This window comes from Anguilla anguilla, chromosome 8, assembly GCF_013347855.1.
Source record: "Anguilla anguilla isolate fAngAng1 chromosome 8, fAngAng1.pri, whole genome shotgun sequence".
Lineage (NCBI taxonomy): Eukaryota > Metazoa > Chordata > Actinopteri > Anguilliformes > Anguillidae > Anguilla > Anguilla anguilla.
The window spans coordinates 27,411,287-27,435,091 of record NC_049208.1 but is presented as its reverse complement, the minus strand read 5'-3'; the positions used below and the strand labels follow the sequence as shown (position 1 = coordinate 27,435,091).

General features: G+C 43.2%; 1 protein-coding gene across 2 annotated transcripts in view; it reads left to right on the top strand.

Annotated features, from left to right (window-relative positions):
• Positions 1-23,805, top strand: part of dlgap3 (discs, large (Drosophila) homolog-associated protein 3) — a 115,497-nt gene that overhangs the window by 56,402 nt on the left and 35,290 nt on the right. For both annotated transcript variants that reach the window (XM_035427846.1, XM_035427845.1), the window contains one exon: positions 10,606-10,713. The gene's annotated coding sequence lies outside the window, so the exon portion shown is untranslated. The remainder of the gene's footprint in view (positions 1-10,605; positions 10,714-23,805) is intronic.

The window sequence follows — 23,805 nt, the reverse complement described above, 5'->3', positions numbered from 1 at the left end:
TAGCTCAGGCAAGGTAAGGAACAAATTTGTTCAGTGCGATTTTCTTTTCTTTTTTTTTTCCTGCTTAAGCCATCTGCAGTGATATGGATTATCCTTCTCTCCATAAATGCTCATTGTTCTTGCATTTATGAAAAGCAGAGCGGCATTAGGTTTCATTGTATGAAGGTAATTGTTCGTGTAAAGTAGATGTTAATGCATGCAAACCCCTGACTGTCTCAGGAGAACCTCAGAACCTTGTACACTTCCTTGACTTCATTCACCTTTCCTGCAAGTCTGAGGGTTTTGTGATCAGACTTCTTCTTATGCAAAGATACTGAAGAAAGTGTTTAATCGAGCAAGCCATTCTCAAGATCCTTAATCTGCATTTAACCTCGCAAACATGTGCGAATGTAAAAATCTGTGAACAATAGTCACCCATTCTTCTCCTAGGCGTTTGATGGATTTTCACGTTGAATGCGTTCGGCACAACCAGGGATAGATGGGTTTGAGTGAGAGGCCAGGCTACGCATTTGAAGATAAATAAACTTCCTTCCCTGCAGTAATTAGCGATTGATTGAATTGAATGGATTAACCAGGTTAGGGTGGGAGGTGGAAATTTGCCAATAAAACTCAATAAGGAGAGGGGCTCCTCTACTGCTGGTAAAGCTGAGCATAAGCTCGTTTAATTTAGGCCACGCCTTTTCCATCCTCCCATGCCACAACTGGATTGATCTTTTGGAGACATAATTTTTTACAAATCTCATCATTTCTTTTATGAAAGAGAAAGAAAAAATACATTTATTTAAACGGTTGTTCTACTTTTGGCAGAAGGACTTGTGGAACCACAAATACAATTTCAAAGTACTGAATAAATGGTTGAATTTGGCACACCCCCTTGTACCCAACATTAAATAATACCCTGCATGCTGTGTCACTGAAGAAGGCCATAATTATTAATGCCAGAGACAGACTACCTTATTCACCATTCTATAGGTTTTCTGGGTTTCCCTTTTTTAGCTTTCAAAAACCATAAGTTGGTTGCACATAGAAAGCTTAAAGTCATTGATGGAGCAGAGATCTGAGGCAGCAATGGGCACTGCAGGATTGGTTTCTCATAGACACCAAACCTGGGAGTCTTCTGATTTGACAGTTGACTGAGTGGGTTTGAAGGAGTTTTGTGATGTCAGCAATGCTTTTTCACTGTACAGGATATTTTTTATGGTGGGATTTCACATACTACTCTCAACATGTATTAGAATGAAAGATGACCATCACTACACTGCTTTTTTGTGTGAGAAAGATAAATATCTGATGGTAGTCATGACTGGAGTTATGAGTCGAATGGACTAATAAATAGTAAGGTAGAGTAAACAGTTGAAGCAATAGACTGGATAAGTTTAAACTGTATTTCTAAGTTTATTGATCTATGTAAACACACTGAGACCATCTCTCAATTCTTTGTAACATTTTTTTGTCATCAGGAGACGAGATCATGAGAATAGCGCGCGCCAGTGACTTATCTGTAGTCTGTGCCATGATTTGTTGTTTTGTGTCTGATGATTGCCCAGAGTGCTGCTCAGTTGCACTAATTCTATTTGAGATGTTGTAAGCACAGGCAAATTGGCTTGGAAATCATATGTGCAATTTACATTTTATTACTTGGAAACAGACATTAACATAATGCTCGATAGCACACCTCGAGCCTCAAAACATGAACAAAATGAATAAAAGGAGGCTTAATTTGTTATTTCTCATATGTAGGCTTGTGACCCTGAAAGAACAGAAGGTAAGTTAGAGACAGAGAAAGCAATGGCTGTGTTTTATCTTCACTGGTTTTCTTTGCTGCAATCATCTTAGAAGTTGTGAACATGAGCAAGGACTTACATACACATTACATTACATTACATTACAGGCATTTGGCAGACGCTCTTATCCAGAGCGACGTACAACAAAGTGTATAACCATAACCAGGAACAAGTATGACGAAACCCCTAGAGAGAAGTACCGGTCCAAGTACAGGGAACAACCGCATAGTTCAACCTGGACCCTGGTGGTTAAACTGATTAACACTAACAACGAGAATGGCAACAACGCAATCTATGGAAAAATAAAAATACATAAAAATTACAAGTAGTCGTTAAGACTGGCGCATCAACTAAGTCACCTATTAAACAGCTGCCTAGTTACAACCCTAAGTTTAGTCATTTACAGGGGGGAAGGGATGGGGAGAGGTGCAGCCTGAAGAGGTGGGTCTTCAGTCGTCGTTTGAAATGGGTCACAGTCTCAGCTGTTCTGACCTCCACAGGGAGGTCATTCCACCATCGTGGGGCCAGAACAGAGAGGAGACGTGTTCTGGAAGTGCAGGTGCGAAGAGGGGGAGGTGCTAGGCGTCCTGAGGTAGCAGAACGGAGGGATCTGGCTGGCATGTAGGGTTTGAATATCTTGTGAAGGTATGCTGGGGCTGATCCCTTGACTGCCTGGTATGCTAGAACCAATGTTTTGAATTTGATGCGAGCTATAACAGGCAGCCAGTGGAGGGTAGTGAGCAGGGGAGTTACGTGGGAGTGTCTGGGGAGGTTGAAGACCAGACGAGCCGCAGCATTCTGAATGAGCTGCAGGGGTCTGGTGGCAGATGCCGGTAGTCCAGCCAGAAGAGAGTTGCAGTAGTCCAGGCGGGATAGAACCATTGCTTGGACCAGGAGCTGGGTTGAGTAGGTGGTGAGAAAGGGGCGGATTCTGCGGATATTGTATAGGAAAAATCTGCATGCCCGGGTTACTGCTGCAATGTTGATGATACACCATCAACAAATTAGAGTCAGACTGCTGCATTCCTATTGTGAAATAAATGAGCATCATTATCAACCGAAAGGAAAAGGGAAATGAAAGGAGAAAACAAAAAAAAACTGAAAAGGTGGAACACATGTCTGAAGCTCTGAGAATCGCTACACAGAATCTGTGTTGAACAGGCTGTGATTGGCCCTTGCTACCTGGCCTTCCGGCCAGTTATTGGAGCTCCCACACCTATTGTTCCATGAAGGGCACTGTTTATATCTCGGTCCACTGCACACAAGTACACACACACGTTCAGACACATACATATACGGACACACACGCACAAACACGCACGCACACACACACACGCGCGCGCACACACGCTCACACACAAATGCATATGCACACCCACACACATAGGGCTTAAGAGCTGCTTGCTTGTTTGCAGTGAGTGACATGGGCAGAGGTGTTGCTGGGCTCCAGTCCAGGTTGGCACTGTTCCCAGGGCACAGGGTATTTACTCTGAAGATGATTTACTGAAGTGACATGTTCTCTACTGGACAGCACAATCATCCTGCACCACACCTCCTGCCAGCCAACTGCCAATCAGCATCACCGCTGCTGTCCACTGATGGGTTGTTGAGGCGCTCCTTCTTCTATTGGAACCGCTTCCCAATGGCAGCGACGAGCAGAGGAGGTCAGGAGAGGAAGTCTCACTGCCCACAGGGCTGGGCATTAAAATACCAGGCTGTTCCCTTGATCAAAATACATAGTGTGCATGCTTCTGATTGGCAAAGAGCAATCGTGTTCCGCTGGTGCAGTGATGAAATTTCGCATCTTATGCAGCCCTTGTGACATGCTGCTGATTGGACTATGAATGCTGGAAGTGAGGGCAAGAGGTTGGATGTCGTTTTTTGGCGGAGATATCTCAAACGCCACTTCGCACAAGTCAGAGTTGTGTGTGTGTGTGTGTAGGTGTGTGTGTTTGTGTGTGTGGGGGGATGGGGTGTGTACATGGTTCAAATTTAACAGTAAAGGGGTGATTGGTGGGGTAAGACAGTAGCAAATGCTATTTTTGGGGTAATTTATGATTGCTAGTGGTGGGTGCCGACCTTGAAATGAGGTCGTGAAAATACCCTCAACTCTTGTGGTGGCCTAAATCTCTTCCTCAGTTTGGATAGAACTGTAGGTCCATCCCATTGTTGGAATCAGGGAGTTGCTATTGAGTGATGATAAGTGGGGGAGACCTTGCTGACTGACGACCTCCCTCTTTTTGTGACACTTCACCATGGCGATAGCTGACACTGGTCTTTGTATCGTCTGTACCATGCACATTTGCCCCGAATGTCCCACTGCCAACAGTAGCATTCATGTTTGGGTTATTAGCCCATCATTTAGAGAGACAATATTTGGTGCTGAGAGAACAGCCATATTAAAGCTTTTTTTGAGTGGAAAATGAGTAATCCTTATGTACTTCACTACCACCACCCCCGGCTCCCCATGGAATACTCATAAGTGTTTAATGCGAGCCCAAGGACTATCAGGACTGCAAAGCGGGGAGTTGGGTATGCACAATAGAGACTATGAGAGGGAGAGAGAGAGAGAGAGAGAACTGGACTGGCATACGCGACAGACTGGGTATGAAATATTGATGATCCCCAGGTTTGGACTCGAGTGTACACACAGTGACTGTGATGTTTCTCTCTGACTTCAGTGCCAAGAGAGAATCACAGTGCAGTTTGCAATGGGGAGATGAGCATACACGGGTCACGTGCATACACAAACATCTGCTCAGGTGCACACGCACAGGTACTACGCATGTGCACATTATGCACATTTTGTGCATGTGCACAAATACACATATTCACACCTACACATTATCACACACGCGCTAAGTACATAAACACACACCAGTAATTATGCATGCAGTCACATGCCTTTACATCCAGTGCCCATTTTCACCCAGGCAAAAATATATTCACAGGTGCACATTTAAACATGTAGGTTCACATCTGGGTGCAGTCAGATTTTCAAAAGAATGATATATATGTCATATAGCTGAATGTGTCTGCACACACACACACGTACACACACATTCACACACACGCACAGACATACACAGACTTGCTGTCACATTTTGCAAAGGAAAGTAATAAAGATATGGATAGAACAAGTAAAATACACTTTGAAAAATCTGTTTTGGATATCATCGCCTGAACCACAGCACAGCAAAATGGTTTTGAAAAAGGCTGTGACAAAAAAGAAATGGCAGGGAATTTTCAGTGAAGGAGAAAATTACCTTATTAAATATTCAAATTATGTTTGACAGGAAAGTTGAGTGTATGAGATGGGGCTTGGGGAAGGGAGAGTGCTACTGGGCACTGTGGGGACATTTTCCAGTTGTGGAGAGGGGGCTCTAGGACATTGCAGCAGGGACGGCATTATGACTACAGTTCGGCTGCCACCCCCGCCGGAACCTCGTCTGAGTAAAAGCAGTTTTCACTGCATGAGCCTCTCTCCCCTCATTTCCCTGTTCAGTCACACACCGCCACGGTGCCTGCGTACCGCTTCTGGGAAGCTGAGCTGCTGCACCCTTCAGTGGGGCTGCACTGCTTCTGTTTCTCAACGGCTTGCTGACACTGAAGAGAATGGAAGCCTGTCTGTGGCTGGCGAGGGTTTTCATCACAGGACGGGCAGTCGTGTGTGTGTGAGTGTGCGTGTGCGTGTGTGCGCCTGTGTGTGTGTGAGTGTGTGTGCGTGCATTTGCTGTGACCCAGCAGTGTGTTCCTCATAAGGATCCCATTTGGCTGTTTTATCTTCCTCTCTCGGTGCAAGGGAATTAATTCTGATGGAGGGATGAAACTGTTGTCCTGAAAATGAAGTACTTTATCTCAGGGTTGAGTTTTGTGACTGGTAGGGGCAGAAGTACTTACAGCTCAGTGTTTTTTTGTCGTTTCTTTCTGCTGAAGAATTACTCTGATTAATTCAGCGGTTCCCCTACCCTTGGTGGTAAACCCAGCCCTGAGGAGAAAGGAGGTTGAATATCCAGGTTATTGGAAAAGAATGAAAAAGTGCATTTCTAAAATCTGTAAGCAAAATGAGGCTTGGTGAGCTGGCTCGTTCACAGAGGTGCTCCGAGTTCTGTTCTTACATTAATGGCAGCTTAATTACCATTTTTTGAGTTGAGGGAACACGAGACTCTATTGGTCTGCCCTTGAGCAAGGTGCTTGAGAAAGTACCCAGCACTGGATGAAGTGTAAAATGTAAGCTCTGGGTGTCAGTATGGATACGGATGTCCACCATGCATGTTTATGAGAGCACTGTGTGGTTTTATAAGCACACATATGACTCGGATGTGGATTGTTCACTCAGCACCCGACTGCCTTTTATTCATTATCATTTGAATCTGAGGTAACGCACCCTCCTAGTTCAGTTAGAGGCAGACGGCAATGATTATCGTTTGAATAAAGAAGCTCGCTGTATAATTTCTCCCTGATTAAATCCCCTGCAATGTCTTAATAACTGCGGAGATCTGATTAGAGAGGTATTGATTCCATTAGCATAAAAACCTGCAGCGGTGTTGCGTAGGTCCGTGACCCCGATGGCAGTGTCCCCCAGGCTGTGGAAGCAGCCCTGCCTGTGGAGCAGAGGGGGAAGCGGGCCCACCAGAACCCCACCGCACTGCGACAGGGACGTTCAGGTGGAGCGCCGCTCGCTCGCTCCCAATGCCTTCTGGGCCGCGGGCCAACACCGGGGCGGCGTCGGGGAAACGGCAGCCGGCACAGCCGGTCGTAAACGCTGGGTTTAGAAGGTTATTCGGACAACGCTGTCGCACAAACGGCATACCTGCATTGCTCCAATAAAAACATCCGCCGTACATATGGGCAGAATATTGGCATTTACTACCTAGTATGCACTTCCGTACTGCAATTTATATGCAGGCGATTTTTATTGATTTATTTAGGTAGTTTTTTCCCTAATTATTTTGCGTCCTGGATTTTAGGATTTGAAACTGCCTTCTGGTAATAAGCTCTAGATGCGGCTTTGCATGCCCAGGATGTGCAGCATTGAAACAGTGCCTACTCAGTGAAGTCAGTTCTGGGGGAAGATTTTACTGTAGTACCTAGCACCACAGGTCACAGTGACTGGATTTGACATCCAGTCCTAATGGTCATCTACAATCAGATCAGACCTGTCTCTGCAGAAGCTGTCAAACTGTCAAGGTTGAAATTATCCCTGACCTAAGCGGTCAATGCCCTCACAGACTGTCACACATAGACCTTCCCTGACATGGGCACTGCCTCAGTGACTGCAATGCTAAGATCATCCCTCAGAGACTGTGACTCTTAGATAAACCCTGACCTGGGCAGTCACTCCCCTTAGAGACTGTGACTCTTAGATAAACCCTGACCTGGGCAGTCACTCCCCTTAGAGACTGTGACTCTTAGATAAACCCTGACCTGGGCAGTCACTCCCCTTAGAGACTGTGACACTTAGATAAACCCTGACCTGGGCAGTCACTCCCCTTAGAGACTGTGACACTTAGATAAACCCTGACCTGGGCAGTCACTCCCCTTAGAGACTGTGACTCTTAGATAAACCCTGACCTGGGCAGTCACTCCCCTTAGAGACTGTGACACTTAGATAAACCCTGACCTGGGCAGTCACTCCCCTTAGAGACTGTGACAATTAGATAAACCCTGACCTGGGCAGTCACTCCCCTTAGAGACTGTGACTCTTAGATAAACCCTGACCTGGGCAGTCACTCCCCTCAGAGACTGTGACACTTAGATAAACCCTGACCTGGGCAGTCACTCCCCTTAGAGACTGTGACTCTTAGATAAACTCTGACCCGGCCAGTCCCTATCCTTAGCCTACATCTTGCCCTTGATATCAGGAAGTACCTGCCACGCCCTTTCCAGGACACTCATTTAAACTGAACAAAGGAACAAAATGCATCAGGAGGAGAAATATAAATTGGGAATGTATTGTGATAGCTGAAATCCTCCTAAGCACAATTATTGTTGTTTTGCATGAGAGACCTTTATGTCATGAAGATGTCTCCAAGGACGCATGTCTCAGTTGGATATGACAGTCTGCTAGTCATACTGTGCATTCTGTGTTCTAATCTAGATTCTGTCAACCATGCTCCTTGGGGCATAGTTTGCATGCTGTTTTTATAATGTATTTATTCCTGGTGGCTGGTAGTTTAATAAAATACCATGTTTTGCATCAATTGACAGTTCCTCCTGATTGCCCTTTGTGAAGAATGTGTAATTAGAAGGGTGTTTACTCTAAAAAGCTAATATACAGTATATCTGTTCATTTGTGAGCAGTTGATATTTAGTTCATATTTACTTTAACTGATTTAGATAAATTAGGTTTTCAAGTAACTAGTTTAAGTAATAGGACCGTTTATTGCACAGCTAATTCAATTATTTGAGGCTGCTTTTTCAGATGCATTCAGTGACCTTGTCCAGTGAAAATACTGTTCTTGTCTGAAAAGCCATGAAAATGCCGTTAAACTTCCCACACATGTACACTCTCTGTTAAAGAGAGGCAAGGTGTGTAGTCTACATTATATCTGAACTCTCTCACGAAGAGAGAGACAGTCTCAGACCAGTATGCTTCTTCTCTCAGAAGAGGTCTTTAAGTAGGAGACATCACATACGCACATGCACACACACCCGCTCATGCACACACACACACACACACACGCACACAACTGTTAAAGCCCTTTACTTGTAAATCTTCACAAGCAATTTATGAACTCAGTGGAGATAACTGCCAAAGTTAAATGCATATGTTCAGATCAATCAAACCGTATTTGAGGAAAAACACTGGAGCATGAACATAAAATATATGCAGCGTGTGCCTGGAACCACGTCTGTGAAGTCAGCATTCAAAACCACTACCCTAAGGCTGTGCTCTCTTAATGAGAATTCACAGTTACAGATGGCCGCTTGTGCACAACAGGCCAGGCCGGGCACTAAAGAGTCACATCCTCATCAGAGTAGCTGAGAACTGGTTCCTCACTGTGTTCTTTACCACTGTGTGGCTGGTCCTCTGCAAAGCTGCATAATAACTTTGATTATTGTAAACAGAATTAAGGCAGATATGTAATAATTCAAAAGCACCACAGTTTGAAGTTTTATGAGCTTCCTCTGTAAAATCCTTCTGTGGAATCCCATTAAGTGAATATCTGCTGGGTTGTGTCCAGATTAAAGTGTCTCGCCCTGCCAGTGGGAAAAAGGCCACTGTGGTTGAACAGCAAAGAATTAACATATAAAATGCAGAAGGAATAGAAAGAGATACGTATTACTGCTGCTTTATTTATATTTTAATGCTGGAGCAAGGTCTTGTGGCCCTGCCAACTGTACCCTCTGCCATGAATAATCAGCGTGCTGGCAAAGACAGATCATAGGAAATGAATGCAATATTAATGTGGTGCTGGCCTTAGTGCGTGAGCACTCACACACACACACGCACACACACACACACACATATATACACACGCACGCACGCACACACACTCACGCGCATGCACACACACACACACGCACGCACACACACACACAGTAGTATGTCAGGCAAAATAGGTAATGCTGCCGCCTGCTTTAGTAAAAGATGAAAAGGATAGGTTTAATTAACTAAATTGTCAATCAGGGCTCTCTCTCTCTGTCTCTGTCTGTCTCTCTGTTTCTCTCTCTCTCTGTGACATAATATGAGAAATGGCATGACAAACAGCTTTTACGAATGTGTTGGTATCCATGCCAGCCAATTCCCCAATGGAATAATTTATATAAAAAATTGCCAGGGCTACTATATTGTTATTTTCTATGTTGTTATTTAACTTAATAAGCAACGTGTTAGATTCAAAAAAATTTTAATAGAAAGGTATTTTAAATAGAAATAATTTAATTTCAGAAGAATAAGTGTTGTCAGTAGTAAATATCAAACATTGTCCATAATTTATTGAAGATATTTTATTGTATGTATTGTACATTATTAGCAAGATGTATTTGTGAATTATGTATTTTATTTTTTGTTCTTGGACTTTCAAATGGGGGGATGCTAGAGTATTTTTTTATTTTATGTGAGGGGCATATTGTAACCTTAAAATCATTTTGAAATGCAAATGAATGAAAGTGAATAGATAAAAATGTAAATGAGTACAGTACAAAGAGTACTGTGCACTTTGTAGCTAGATGTGATTTGCTTGGCTGAAAAGGAAGCGCCTTCCAGTAAAATGACTGACACATGTATATTACTGCATGTATCAGCTTTATTACCAAGAAACACGCAATATGGATAATCTATGACAGGAAATGTTTTCTTAGTTTTATTTTAAATTTTCGTCCAATGCACAAAATGGCATACATACAGAAAAATGTCACTATTTTATTGGTTCATAGGTGGTCATTTTTTCATGCTTCGTGTCAAGTCATTCATCTGATTTTGAAGTGTGAAGCAAAATTATATGGAATTATTTCCCCCCTTGAAAATAACGTCGTCATCCATCGTTGTTGTGTGGTTTCCAAGCAACCTAAAGGATTTCATGCGTCCAAATTCCTTGAGGAGTGTGATTTAAAAGCGCACACAGTCCGTTTGGCTCTCTGTGAAGCCAGCTCTGGAGAAGTCCCTCCAATGGCTGCTTGCCTCATGTGAAGGAGCAGTTCCCAGTGCACAGCTGTGTTTTCTGGGGCACAGGGCTGAGGTTTGAGAATCAGGTTTTTCAGCTTCAGAATCGACGGACACGTTCTCACAGCTCACGGGTACTAAAGCATGCTTCCTGGTTTGTGTAAATTAGCCATTGCCACTGCCGATGACCCTCGCTCTCCATGTTCCTTGCAGATTCCGTGGAGTGCCTGTGACAAACTCTGCACTGGAGCTGGTGCTGTTGGGATCAGAGAAGACTCTTCTAAACCAAGATATGGACAACAATTTCCAGATGGCAAGGCAGTAAGTACAAGCGATGGTCAGATTGCAGAAAACATGAACTCCTTACTGTGCATGCCATTCAGTGTCTTTCAAATGGTCCTTTGCTTCGTTGTCCTGGAATAATACCCACATCAATGTACCTGGGTCAGATTCTTCCACAGCAATCTTCTTTTGTTAAAAGAAAACAGCTAAAGGTCTCTTTTAAGGTATCTTTATCCTCCTTGGCTGTTTGATCTCTAAATCTTAAAACTAAATTAAATTAATAATTCTATTCTAACTTATGTTCTGCTGCTCAGTATTCTTGGAAACATTTCTGGAACAAAAGTGGGGGTGGGACCCAAGTGGTGTGGTTCACTTTGTTTTACTTAATTCTCCAAGACGTGCACATGATCCCGGTAAACTGCTAATATTTTATTTATTGCATATACATCAAATACAGTGGGAATTCAGCATCCTCCTCCTGTTTGACTTTTTATGAGCTCATGGAAAAGATCGTATGGGAATATGCAATATGTTACAGCAGCCTTGCTTCATTCATTAGCTTTGTAACTAAACAGTCCACTTTTCATCTGCTGCGTCTCAGGCAAAAGTCTCAATTAACATTTTTCTGATTTTTAGTTTGAATTTTTTGTGATGTTATGTTATGTTCAGTTATGTTTCACTGAACTTAGTTCTCTTAGCAAATACGTTGTGACAGCACAGCATAATGCGGTGTTCTGCAAAGACCCTGAAATTATAACTGACACAAGTGAAATGGTGTGGGGGAGCAGGGATTGTACATGAACAGAGAATCCCTTTGAATTAGTATCAAAGGGAAATAAATATAATTGGAAATTGTTTCCTTCGTCCCCAATGACAGCCAAAAATACATTTTTAGAGCAAATCATTTTTTTGGGGGGGATCATTTTTAATGACTTTTAATTAAACTTTTTTTTTTGCTTCAGGCGTTGATAGAATTCCGCTTTGTAGTCTGAAGCAAAGCTGTGAACTACTCCCGAGCTCCAACTTGGCAGTTTTTGAACCGTCAGTACATCAATGCCTAGTTGCCAATGGCAACGGTGCTGCTCTGATGATGCCGAACATCCCAAAGTGACCAGTGAATTGAGAATGTATTTTAGCAGTCTTAGTCAAACACTTCCATTCTGACTTATGGCACACCACTGACTGGCTTGCTGGCAAACTGTTCACTGAAGAGAATATCAACCTTTAATATTAAAACTTGAAATTTGACAAACAATTGAGACTACAGCAAATTAGCTTGCTTGTTTGCTTGCTTGCTAACTGCCCCAAGTGCATTATAGCTTACTGAATGAAGTACACAGGTATTGGGTACACATCTATCTGGCTTGCTACGTGTGTAGGATGCCAACTCTTTATTACAGAACCTGTCAGGGCTTTCAAGAAGCTTGAGGGCTTATTTGCTTAATCCATGCCTGCTTTAAAGAACACCACTCACACATTATACAATAGTGAGCATCTACTTTTTAAAAATTAGCCTGTTTTCTACAGGACCTTGTTTTGTTTGTATGTTACTGTGATAAAGTTGGCCAATAAAAAGGGCTTATGTCTGGCTAAAATTTCTGACTCTGGCTACTGAAAGCAAAATGAGGTCAGATGAAAAGGTGCAACATTCACAGTTTCTTTTTTTATTTACTTATCTCCTTTGTTATTCACAAATTCAGGGGAATGATGAAATATATTATTTAGGACATGAGCGCCTGTTGAAGTTCTGGGTGTCAGAGGATCGATGTGTTTTCTCCAGCACAGTTGTTTTGGCCTAGCAGAGGGAGTTGGTCGATCCCTCCAGAACAGAGAGGGAAAACTGGACGGCGAACACACCTTTTGTTAATTACAATGCTTGGGTTTGTCCTCAGGAGACCCCTGCATTTCCGAAAAAAAAAAAAAAAAAAAAAAAGCACTTCACCATCTGCAAGATCATTGAACCAAGGCGCCCAGTTAACTTACACCTCTCCTCTTTCTTAGATTTTTTTAAGAATGTAAAACGCTGATCCCTCTTCGTGGGCTTTGGTTCTCAAAATCATGCTTCGGGTTCATCCGCGCAGTTCTTGTCTCCGTGCAGAAAACAAAACAAAAAAAATAAACCATAACGCTTATGCAGCTCTATCTCCGAATCTCTTTCGAATAAGAGCTGTCTTATAAATAACCCACAGACTTGATGCCTTATGAGCTAAGCACTGCGAGCCGTGCAAAAATAAGATGGAGGAGTCTATTCTTGGCATCGCGACCGTTCTGTTTTCATTACAGCTCTGACGTTAGGACCGTGCCACTGATGTCTGGAGGTAATTCGTTTGGAGGAGACTTTTTTTAAAACTTAATTGGTTTAAACATGTCCTCCCTTTATCCACCACTAAGCTGAGTGGAGAGCTCAGGGTTTTATGTTACGGCGTTGGAGCTTCCACACGATAGCCGTGGTGCAAAAGGAAAAGAAGGTTGCGCTGTGTGAAAGTGTCCGAGGGCGTGTACAGTGGCCGCTGTTTGATTAATGGGCTCGCGTGCCCCCGCGTCTCCCCGTTTAATGTGTGCCTTTATCAGAGGGCCTTGGGGGGGGGGGGTCACCGTGTGGTTACCCGGAGCAGCAGAGGTTAATCATTTTCAATGGTAAGAAGAGCGGTAGTGGTGTAATGGCGCTACATCAAGCATAATGAGGCTATTATGGCGGTGTCACCCCCTGGAGTAAGACAGGCTCATTACAGGCTCCTGGGTCTTTTTGATATTATAGTCTGGGATCGGTTGGTTGGGGGTATGCCACAGGGTCGACAATACCGTGGGTGCATGTCCCACAGCAGTCAGACCACAGTGGCAATTTGGGAATTTTCATGTCCTCTGAAGTATCACTCCTCAGCCCAACTGTATGTACCGCAGATAAGTCAAGCTGTGTTTTTTTTCTTCTTCTTCTTTAAGTACTGTTCACATTGTGACCCAGTCATCGCTGACAGAATTCAGCGAGGCCCCATGTTTTTTTTTTTTCTCTTTGCAATTAGCACCACCGATTGGTCCCATATTCACACCGCAGAAGTGTGTGGTAACCAGGCCTTCCCACACCGCAGACAGCAGATTATACGGGAACGATAGCACCAATTGGAAGAAAGGCATGTCTACCGCTGAATAGCCATTGGCAGCCTAGCCAGTACAGTAGTAATCCACAGGGCCTCTGCTGAGGTGACCCCACCCGGCTCCTGCTGGGATGAAGCCAATCGTATACTGCCTAAGGGCTGTGTTTTTTTTCAGTCTTCACAGTGTGTATGCGTGTGTTCTGGATGCTTTACCCAGCAGAAGTCAGCAGCGAAGACCCTCGTGTGCTGACGCTCTGAGCTGTTGACACCAGTCCTCATTTCAAAGGGTTTCTGGATTGCATGATCCACTACAAAGGTAGTTACAGACAGTGAGTTTGTGCATTTCAGAGAGGCTTGCTCCAGTGTTCAATCAGAAACAATGCGCGCTCTTGAGGGAAAATGCTATTCAATCAAACGAAAACAAAACCTCCTTCATTAATCACGGTAAACATCGCCAAGCCGTCGCCAAGGGAAAAAAGCCACTTTGTTTTGTTTTAACATTGCAGCAGATAAAATTTGGCAGCCTGGGGAGGGTGAAAAGACTATTAATGACCTAAAAAGTTTTCACAAAAGTGCAATGAATGATCAGCAAGGAAAGGAAATTCACTCTGGTACTTCTGGTCAGTTAGGTAGCGGTAATTCAGTTGTTAGCCAAGTTCTAACTCCCCTCTGTTTTTTTTTTTGTGTATGCGTGTGTTGGAAAACCTATATATACCTATAATTACCACTTGACTCAAGTTGGTACGGTTATTTGTTTATTATCGTTATTATATTTAATGGTGGGTTAGCTGGAATGGGTTGTCTGTATTCCCAGTCCGGTAACAGTAATGGCCTGTGGATGAATCATCGTATCAGTGAAGGGCAGGAGGAAAGGTCTGTTTACTGCATAGCGTCGTTATCTCAGAGCTATTGTTTCAGCATGTCCAGCGCTGAGGGAGAGATGCAGTCGACCGACACGGTTCTTAACAGCCCAGTTCTCACAACAGCTAAGCACCGCGGCTTCTGAATGGGGATTTTGTCAATTAGTTACAGTCACTCATGAGTCCAGGTATATTCTACAGCGTGTCAGACGCTCAGCTGTCACTCCTTGTTCTCAGAATCACACCTCAAAGCTCAGCTCCCTGTAATGGGGGTGAAATTAGATTTCCTTATGATGAAATCGTCTGGCAAACAAACAACATGTGAGGATGGAGAGGAGCCAGGTTATTTCCATGAATTCAGTTGAAATATATAAATATTTATTTATTTTATTTTTATTTCACCAGGCAAGTCATTAAGAACAAATTCTTATTTACAATGGCGCCCTGACAAGCGACAAAAGCCACTTAAGGGAAGGGGAGGTGGGCTAGAAGATAAAAGTATGTTAAAAGCACAAAATACACTGTTTATGAATGGTCCTTTATAAGAGCTGAATAACTCCTTAATAAGCAGTATATAGCACCTTCGTAAGCACTACATAATCATTCATGAATGCTTTTGTCTGTAAACACAAATACGCATATGGTATGCTATGTCAGCAGTCTTGTCAAGCAGAGGAGAAACCGAATTCTCCTTTTACTTTTATATTTTGGCCATTTTGGCATAGGGCCTCAGGATGCTTTTGTACTTCAATGAATACAGGATGCCTTGTGAACTTGTGTGCTGTTTGGCCATTGAGGGGAAGCATTGTGCATTGTGTGTGTATCAGCAGTGGCATCTTCCCCTGTACTATCAGATGGATGCATTAGTGCCCTGTGAGTCCAGGAGCATGGTTTCAAAGTGTGCCTGAATGCCCTGGCCTCATTCAGCAGGCCCAGAACCCTCAAATCTGGGAAATCTGGGCTGAGAGTGTTGTGCAGTGCTCTTCTGTTGTTTTTATATTACCAAAAGAAGGAGGTAATTGTGTGTTGAATGTATACTGTATGTATGTATGCTTGCATGTGCATGAGTGTGTGCGTCTGTGCGTCTGTGCGCCTGCGTGTGTGTGTCTCTATTTGTCTGTCTGTGCCTATGTATCTGGCTTCTTAGTTTCCTGTTTTGCTCATTTAACAGCTCCATATGGGGTAAGAAAAATGCTAATAAACAACCTTGCTACGTGCTTGTTAAAGGCCACGGTTTTGCTGCATTAATAACCTCATTTATAACTACAAAACCCAACAAGCGACAGGCAAATGTCATAACCGCTACACGGTGAGTAATGCCGTCATGGAGGGCAGTCTCTCTTCATCTGCAGAGCAGGGAAGCACACGCCTGGCGACAAATCTGTTTGAATAGGAGGAGAGTGGCCTAAAGACTCCAGATGGCTATCGAACGACTTACTGAGATTATCACCATTGTGGCAGTGCTGATCCATACCCAGCAAAAGACTATGACAAAATCATCTTAATGCACACTAATTTACCATCCATCAAGCATTCAGCTTCACACACTGCAAAAAACAAGTAATTAGTGCCTTTCTGTCCAATAGCTGTGATCAGTTTTTGTGTGTGTGTGTGTGTGTGTTGAAAGCTCTATATCAAACTCAAGCAAATCTCATAAGATTATCTGATACAATTATCCTGTTTTTAATCTGCCTTCTGGTTAATCACAACTGTGTTCACTGTGGTTATAAAAAAAAGGCAATTTAGAGGTATATATAATGATCTATTCGTGTTTTTTGGTTGCTGTTGGGTGGTGCATAGCAACCATGCAGGAAGAGCAGGAGGAGGGATTGTGTGTCACTAGGCTATACATGACACAAATGCCAGACTGGCTGATTATAATGGTAATGATGTCAGTGCTTCTTGTCTCTGCCATCTTGACACAAAGACGTGTTTTCTGCAGATTCTGCGGTTGGCTCTTCCTTCAAACCAGGACTGAGGAGTGTTAACATTAACCATCATGCATATCACGGCGCGAGAGATATGGTGTGACCAGTAAAGATCCGGAAGGCTCTACCACACCCCTCTCAGAGAACATGTTCCTATTGCTGTAGTCCCACTGTGCTGCCACCTCATAACTATTTCAACTTTGAAGCATTTTATTTTATTGTATAAGGGCCCAAGTTTAGCTGAACTAATAGGTGTTCATCATAAACTCTGGGCTTTGTGTCGCTTCGGTGAAAAATGTTAAAATGCATTTTTGATGACTTTCAGTCTGAGCAGCGGTGGGAGCTGTCACTCAGTTTGTACATGCAGGTTATTGAAGGGATAACTCACTTCCTGGGGATTTTTGATATTACTTCAGTTTCTGTCTATGTTTCTGACAGGTCCAGACAGCTTTTCTTTACAATGAATGGTAATTCGGATATTTACAGAAGATTGTGATGATTACAGTGGCTGATGTAGGGACATTAGGGGGTTCGTGAAGTTACCTCTTGTAACTTCAAAGCTGCTTGTACTTTGAATTAGTTCTTCAAGTGTATTCTCTTGCATTAAATCAAAATTCCCCTGTACCTGCCATTGTAAAGCTGGCAGGCAATCAAAATCATTTCTTAAGTGCATTTCAGAATCATAGAGAAGAGAACAACTTTATTTCTCCTACAGTCTGAGGAGGGTGTAGCACCGTCAGGCCTGGTCTTGAGTACCCCAAGGGTATCTCCTTCTATTAAATGTCTTTGAAAACTGTTCCACCTATTGGCAACTCTCTGTGTGGGAAAATATGCTTGTACTTCAGGGCAAAATTTGCCCTTAACTGATTTCTGCCTGTGGCCCCTTGTTCTTCTGTGATAACTCAGCCTGAAATATCTTTTGTAGTCGGCTCTGGGGTATAAGAATTTCTGTCTACCTCAAATAAGTCCAGGAGATTTGATCTCCCCCTGCAGAAGCCATGTTGTCTTTGGCTTACAGTAGCTTACAGTTTTGCTTTGTCAGAGGACAACCTGGCAATTTTCTGCCTTCTAATATGTTGTTTTCCCCTCAGGTCACTGATACCTTTAGCTGGAAATGCATGTGAACACATAGAGCTACCATCTACTTTGCGCTACGGCAAGCTGCTTTTATCCTCCCCTGCACTTCTATTATGTTCAAAGTGCACATGTCAGCTCTCTTGGTGTGTAGTTTATTATGCTAGCATGAGCCTTTTCCTATGGTGCCCTTCAGATGCAGTTTCTGAACTGGAATCAAATGGAACTGAAGGTATTGAGTGAATAGAACACCTGTCACTGCTTTTATACATCATTTTATAGCTAATAAGGCTAGCTAGCTGAATAGCCATTTCATTTTTAATCATTACGGCGAATATGATCTCACACTTTCCCAGTGCAATTATATTTATATTTGCAGCCTCAGTAGCCCCGTTAATGTCTTTGCCATGGACCCAGCATGCACAATCTGCCATAGCATGCCCATGTCAGTCTTGACCATGGATAATGCGTGTTAACATGTAAAAATTATCTTATGAATAATTAATCTACCATTAGCTTCCATGCCTGCCTTCTGAACAGCATGCCTGCACCCGGTCATGTTATCTTGTGGATTGTGCACCCATGTCTCCGAGTTCTCTTCAAACAGATAATGTCTTGCTCTCTCTTTCCAGAAGAACATTGCAGGCCATGGCAGGGTCCTGTCAGGGAGGTTTATTAATTGTGAAAAGATGATTAATTACACCCCCACACCCCCAGCCCGTTCATGTTCTCTCCGTCTTCATGGAGCGAGTGATTTATTCCTGTCTTTTATGAGTGTTGAAAGGAGGGCTCATCTACTCTCTCTTCCTGGTCATTCCTCTTCCTGACCATGCCCCTGCAGGGGTGCGTTTGTGTGCGCTTTTCATTCTCTTTTATCTAAATGGGAGTTGTTAGCGGAGCTGCGTGTAGTTAGCAGTCAGTTCCACAGGGTTCGGTAATCAAATCCAGTGCATCCATCATACTTCCTTAATTAGACAGCAGGCAGACTGCTTCTGCACGCACTGCCTCTGCGTTAGCCTGGAGTTTTAACTGAAAGTAGCTTGTGCCTATTTGTATATGAAGTGCTTCAATGCATAACAGTGTCACAGCAAAGCGAGGCACTACTGACCTTGTGCTAATTAAGGAGGCTTTACAATGTTTGCACGACAGGAAATTGAGTGAATTTTAATTGTGTGTGAGAGCATGTTGACTCTGTGTGTGTGTGTGCGTGTGCGTGCGAGTGCGCATGCGTGTGTGTGTGTGTGCGTGCGCGTGCGTGCATGTGTACGTGTGTGTGGAAACATGAGTACTTACATGCACCATGCAAACTGTTTCTCTGAGGCTGCTACATAGTAGCAGGCTACTGTTTACCAGCTAACCCCACTGAGCATGTGCACTGGTTTTGTCATATTTGTACACGCATGGGCTATTGATACAAAAGCAAGATTATACACCAACTTTATTACAAGAAGGTAATGTTCCCTTCAGCTCACATGCCACTCCAGTTTGCGTTATAATGCTAACAGGTCTGTTGTGCGCTGTCGTGTGTACTTTAGTCTAGTTATGTATGCAGATGGCAGTTTATGTTTGCAGGCGTCTGTTGGCTTGAAATTACTGTCTGATTGCAATTTTCCAAGATTATTTAGCTCAGTTGCACACAACCTCATTTATTCATAATGATGGGGAAAGCAACAGGTGTTGGTTGTTACAGTACTATGGTCTGACTCACTGACTCATGTTCCCCATCAGCTGTAAAACCAAATCAAACATTCATTTTCAAGTTCATTCATTTTCATTTTCGAGGGTAATTGCTTGCAGTGGAAATTCCTTGCATTGTGTGTGAGCAAGTGGTCTATTACTTGTGATTAAATAAGTGTATTTCCCTTGGTAATATCTTTGACAGCTGAAGTTACAAAATTATGTGGTACAAGTGTTTACATTGTCTTGACACTGGCTTCAGTTCTCTTGTGTGTGAGCAAGGATCTAAAATATCCTTCATCACACACAAAACTGGTACAATAGAAAGCATACATAAAACTGAAATAATATGAAATAACTCCAGAAAGTGAACTGTCCCTTTAATAGCTGAAAAATAAACAACAATCAAGAATAAGCACATTTTAAAATATTTCCATTCAAAAGAAAAAAAAACATTAGGTAATTAGATTACATCACAAAAATGAGCATGAATGCAATAAATATAATGGACCTTTCCATGAAATGAAATGAACCCAGGAATAATTGTGATGCTCATCAAAAAATAAAACGCCTCACAAGAGTGCTCAATTATGTGTGAATAAATTTTCATTTTTTGGGGCCTGAAACAAATGGCCTACTTGGCATCCATAGCTCTGTATCTCCAACAGTATGGAGGTTCTCTGCAGTCCTGGCTCTTAATCTGACAATCTAATCAACGCCCTGATGATGATGATGATGATGTCCAAACATCGTCATTTGTTTTGTAAACATCTTGGCTGGTTCATAGTGGTTCATGGTTGAATCTTTGTTTGAAATCCACTGCCTGACTGAGAAACCTTACAAAGACTGATTTATTTTATTTTATTTTTTCTGAAATCATATAGAGATTTTTTTTGAACAGACATCAAGATTCGGTCAAAAAAAGTGGTAGCTGGCGATAAAAATGCTGATTCCTATGTATTATTTGTCTCTAGGCATCGGTTGAAATTATGGAATTCATGGTTCAGCCCATACAAAACTAAATTAGATGTCTGTTGTAAAGGATATTGCAAGATAAGCCGTAAGAAAAATGAAATTGGGGGGAGGCAAAAGGTATTTGTAATAAGATACCCCCAGGATGCTGGAAAAAGGATTGGGTGAACAGCACACTCCCACATACCAAACTATATTCACGTACATTTTGTCATAAGCTGTAATACTACGGAAGAAGGAAAAATGGCTTCTGAAATTGTTTAAAATACACCGTTTGGTCGAATGGGAATGGGCTCCTGGGTTCTTTAATGGAATGCCTGAGTCCACACACTAACTCTGTGCGTGTGAGTGTGTGTGTCTATGTGCGTGCGTGCGTGCGTGCGCGTGTGTGCACTTATGCATGGTCACTTTGCAGATTGGGTCTCCACTGTGACCGGCAGTGATATCGCCAGCTGATCCTGCATAGATCACGCACACACGGGAGTAAATGCCCCGCCCCCCCAAGCACACACACACACACACACACACACAGCTTTTTCAGTCCTATCTGTCCTGTAGTGTGTTTCACAAGATGACCAATGTCGAGGCATACGGTAATAGTCTTCTTTCGGTATAAGACACACCTGGGTGATTTGAACAGTTATATATACAGAGTCAAGAGGGCAAGCTTGTCTCAGTGTGGCCGACTGGATGGAAGTCATACTGTGTTGGAGTGGTTGTGAGTAATGGGGCTTGTGGTGGAGCCTCAGGTGCCGTCACGTGGAGAGGCCTGCTACCCTTCTGTTCAGATCTGCATTTACACAGCGCATGCTGTCATGTTCCTGTCACACTGATCCAGAAACACTCTCAGAATTGCTTAATTATGCATCACCTGCTCTTTGCTCAACCATTCCCCTCCTCCACGGCTACCCTGCTCTCACAGCTGCACACCAAACCACACTTTAGAGAGGATATCTGTGCCCCAGCTTTCCCTCTCTCTTTGCAGTCAGTAAGCCTGAATTCAGTTACAACCTGTCTTCTACATCCTATTAGAGTCTCTCTCTCTCTCTCTCTCTCTCTCTCTCTCTCTCTCTCTCTCTCACACACACACACACACACACGTGACAGAAAGCCTTGACTCAGGAGAGATGCTGGCCCAGTGAAGCCTGGGCTTTTGTGGCCCTTGGAGTTTGCGAGCACTCTTTTTATGAAGCACTGGCGTTCTCCAGGATGGCAGGGATGGTTTTAATTAGTGCAACAATCAGCTGACTCAAACATTTAAACGTTCAGGTGGGAAGCCGAAGACCCCCAGGAGACTTTAATGCAGATTTCAGATTTTACACGCTGTTAGTGTGGCCATTAATGTTCCGGATTTTTCTGCCCTGTACCTGCACCTGTTTCTTAACCAGCTTTCTGAATCTATTTGTATATCTTACTGCTGCACCTGTTTCTGGACCTCGCTGAGGAAATTTGCTTCTCACATTTGCTTCTGCAGAAATGGCTGGAAGTATTTTTTTTTTTCCTAAGGAGATGAAATCCACATCTCCATGGCGGCTCCCTGCTTTGTGTGCGTCACAACCGATTTTCACTTTTTTTTTATCAAGCAGCAGTGCAATACTGCTGTAACATTACTACCCGAGCACAAGTTCATTCATACGGAAATGTCTTAAAGCAATTTCATGTCATATTGTGCAATTACCATGAAGCCAGACAGGGGAAAAGTCAATCAAGTTTGAAAAATGTAATTGCTTGGGTGGCGGGGACTTGACTGAAAAATGACTTGTCGTTAACACCATCTACTTCTCTGACATCATGCGTTTCCTGCGCGCTCTTTGTATCAAAAACCTAATGTGACTGTACTGTGGACTTATTCGCTTGCCAGAAAGCACAGGGAAGAAAAGCAAAGCCATGGGAAAGATTTCAACTGCTGTGGCTTTCAGATGCAGAGTACCCTCAGACCCAATTTGAGGCCATTTTGAAAAGATGGCATTCAGTACTTTTTCGGAATGTGGGTAAAGCCAGGCAGAATGGCGGTTGTATGGGCCAGGCACTCATTATACTGTGTGTGTGGAGTCAGGGCTGCTCTGAATGTGAAAACGACTGGTTTCAGTATAAATTGCCCATCACACCTCACGTTCTCTTCTTGCACACTCGCTCTCCCTGTTTCTGTGTGTTCCTGACCATGTGAGTCACCCCTTTGGATTTGCAAGTGTGAGACCTCACTTTATTCATGAATGTGCTACCATATGCAAGAGAGGCATGAGATATAGATGGGAGATATCTATGCATATAGAATGAGAAGCGAGGTGTGCTGCATGCTGGGAGTGGAATGCAATTACCTCCTAACTGCTTAGCCTTTCCGCACACCATCGAATATGATATAACTGCAATTCCCATTGGCCCTCAAGACTGTTAATGAAGGAATAATGCTGGTAATCCCCGCATGGTGTTTCAGCAACATTGATGAAGCTTTTTGTGTCACGGATTCGATGTAGACTCTTCGCAGTCTTCTGTTCCTCCCTCTCTTTAAAGGTGTATGAGTACAAGAAGCTCCCTCTTCACTGTACCTCCCCCCTCCCCTTTCACCCCCTCTCTCATTTCCACAGACTGTGCCCCAAACACCTCTCTCTCCTCAATAGGTTCTTTTGTGAGCCTGAAGATGATATTAATTGGTTTCAAAATGGGAGACAATGGGATACAAGGATTATCACAGGCTTATATCCTAGTATATGACTGCAGGCCGGTATTTCACAGCATGGTCTCCCTCTCCCTCTCCCTCTCTCTCTCTCTCTCCCTCGCTCTCTCTCTATATATATATATATATATATATATATCTCCATCTCTATCTCTATTTCCATCTTTCTCTCTCTTTCTCTATCTCTTTCTATCTCTACCTCTATACCTTTATAATTCTCTCTTCCTTGCCCACCCGCTCTCACCGGCTAAACACCCTGTGCCCCAGAAGCTTGCCAAACAGTGAGATCCAATCCCTGGTTATTATCCCTTCCCTGTGAAAGCCACATCCTCCAGCTGAAGAATATGAATTAGTTTGACTGAGTGTGGATGCCAGATATCTCCCTCATTGAGACAGAACAGTGGACTGTTGGAGGAAGGAACAGAGAGAGCTGTTCTTTGTTACCTGATATGTGGATTGGAACCAGCGTTGACTTCTTCCCGTTCCTTTCACTTGACAAGCTGCATAGCGAGAGGTTGCATAGCAGTTATGTTCAGCTTTCTTGCAGCTGCACCATACTCGTGTACTGTCATCCAGTGCTTATTTAACTACAGCGCAATCACGCAGAATGGCTTTTTTGTAAACTGCGATTAAAACAGGTGTCAGCGATAAAAGTCAAGTGATCTGGCTCTTTTCACTACTGAATTGTCGCTGAATATGCTAAGTCCTCCTGATGGATGTGTAAATGCACTGAAAATATGTAACCTCAGACACATAAGATATGCAGCCTTCCTTTCTATTCATTCAGATGCTAGCACCTTGCCAGCCCAGATGTGCTCCTTCTTTTTGATGCAGTAAAGAGCAGCACTGAAACA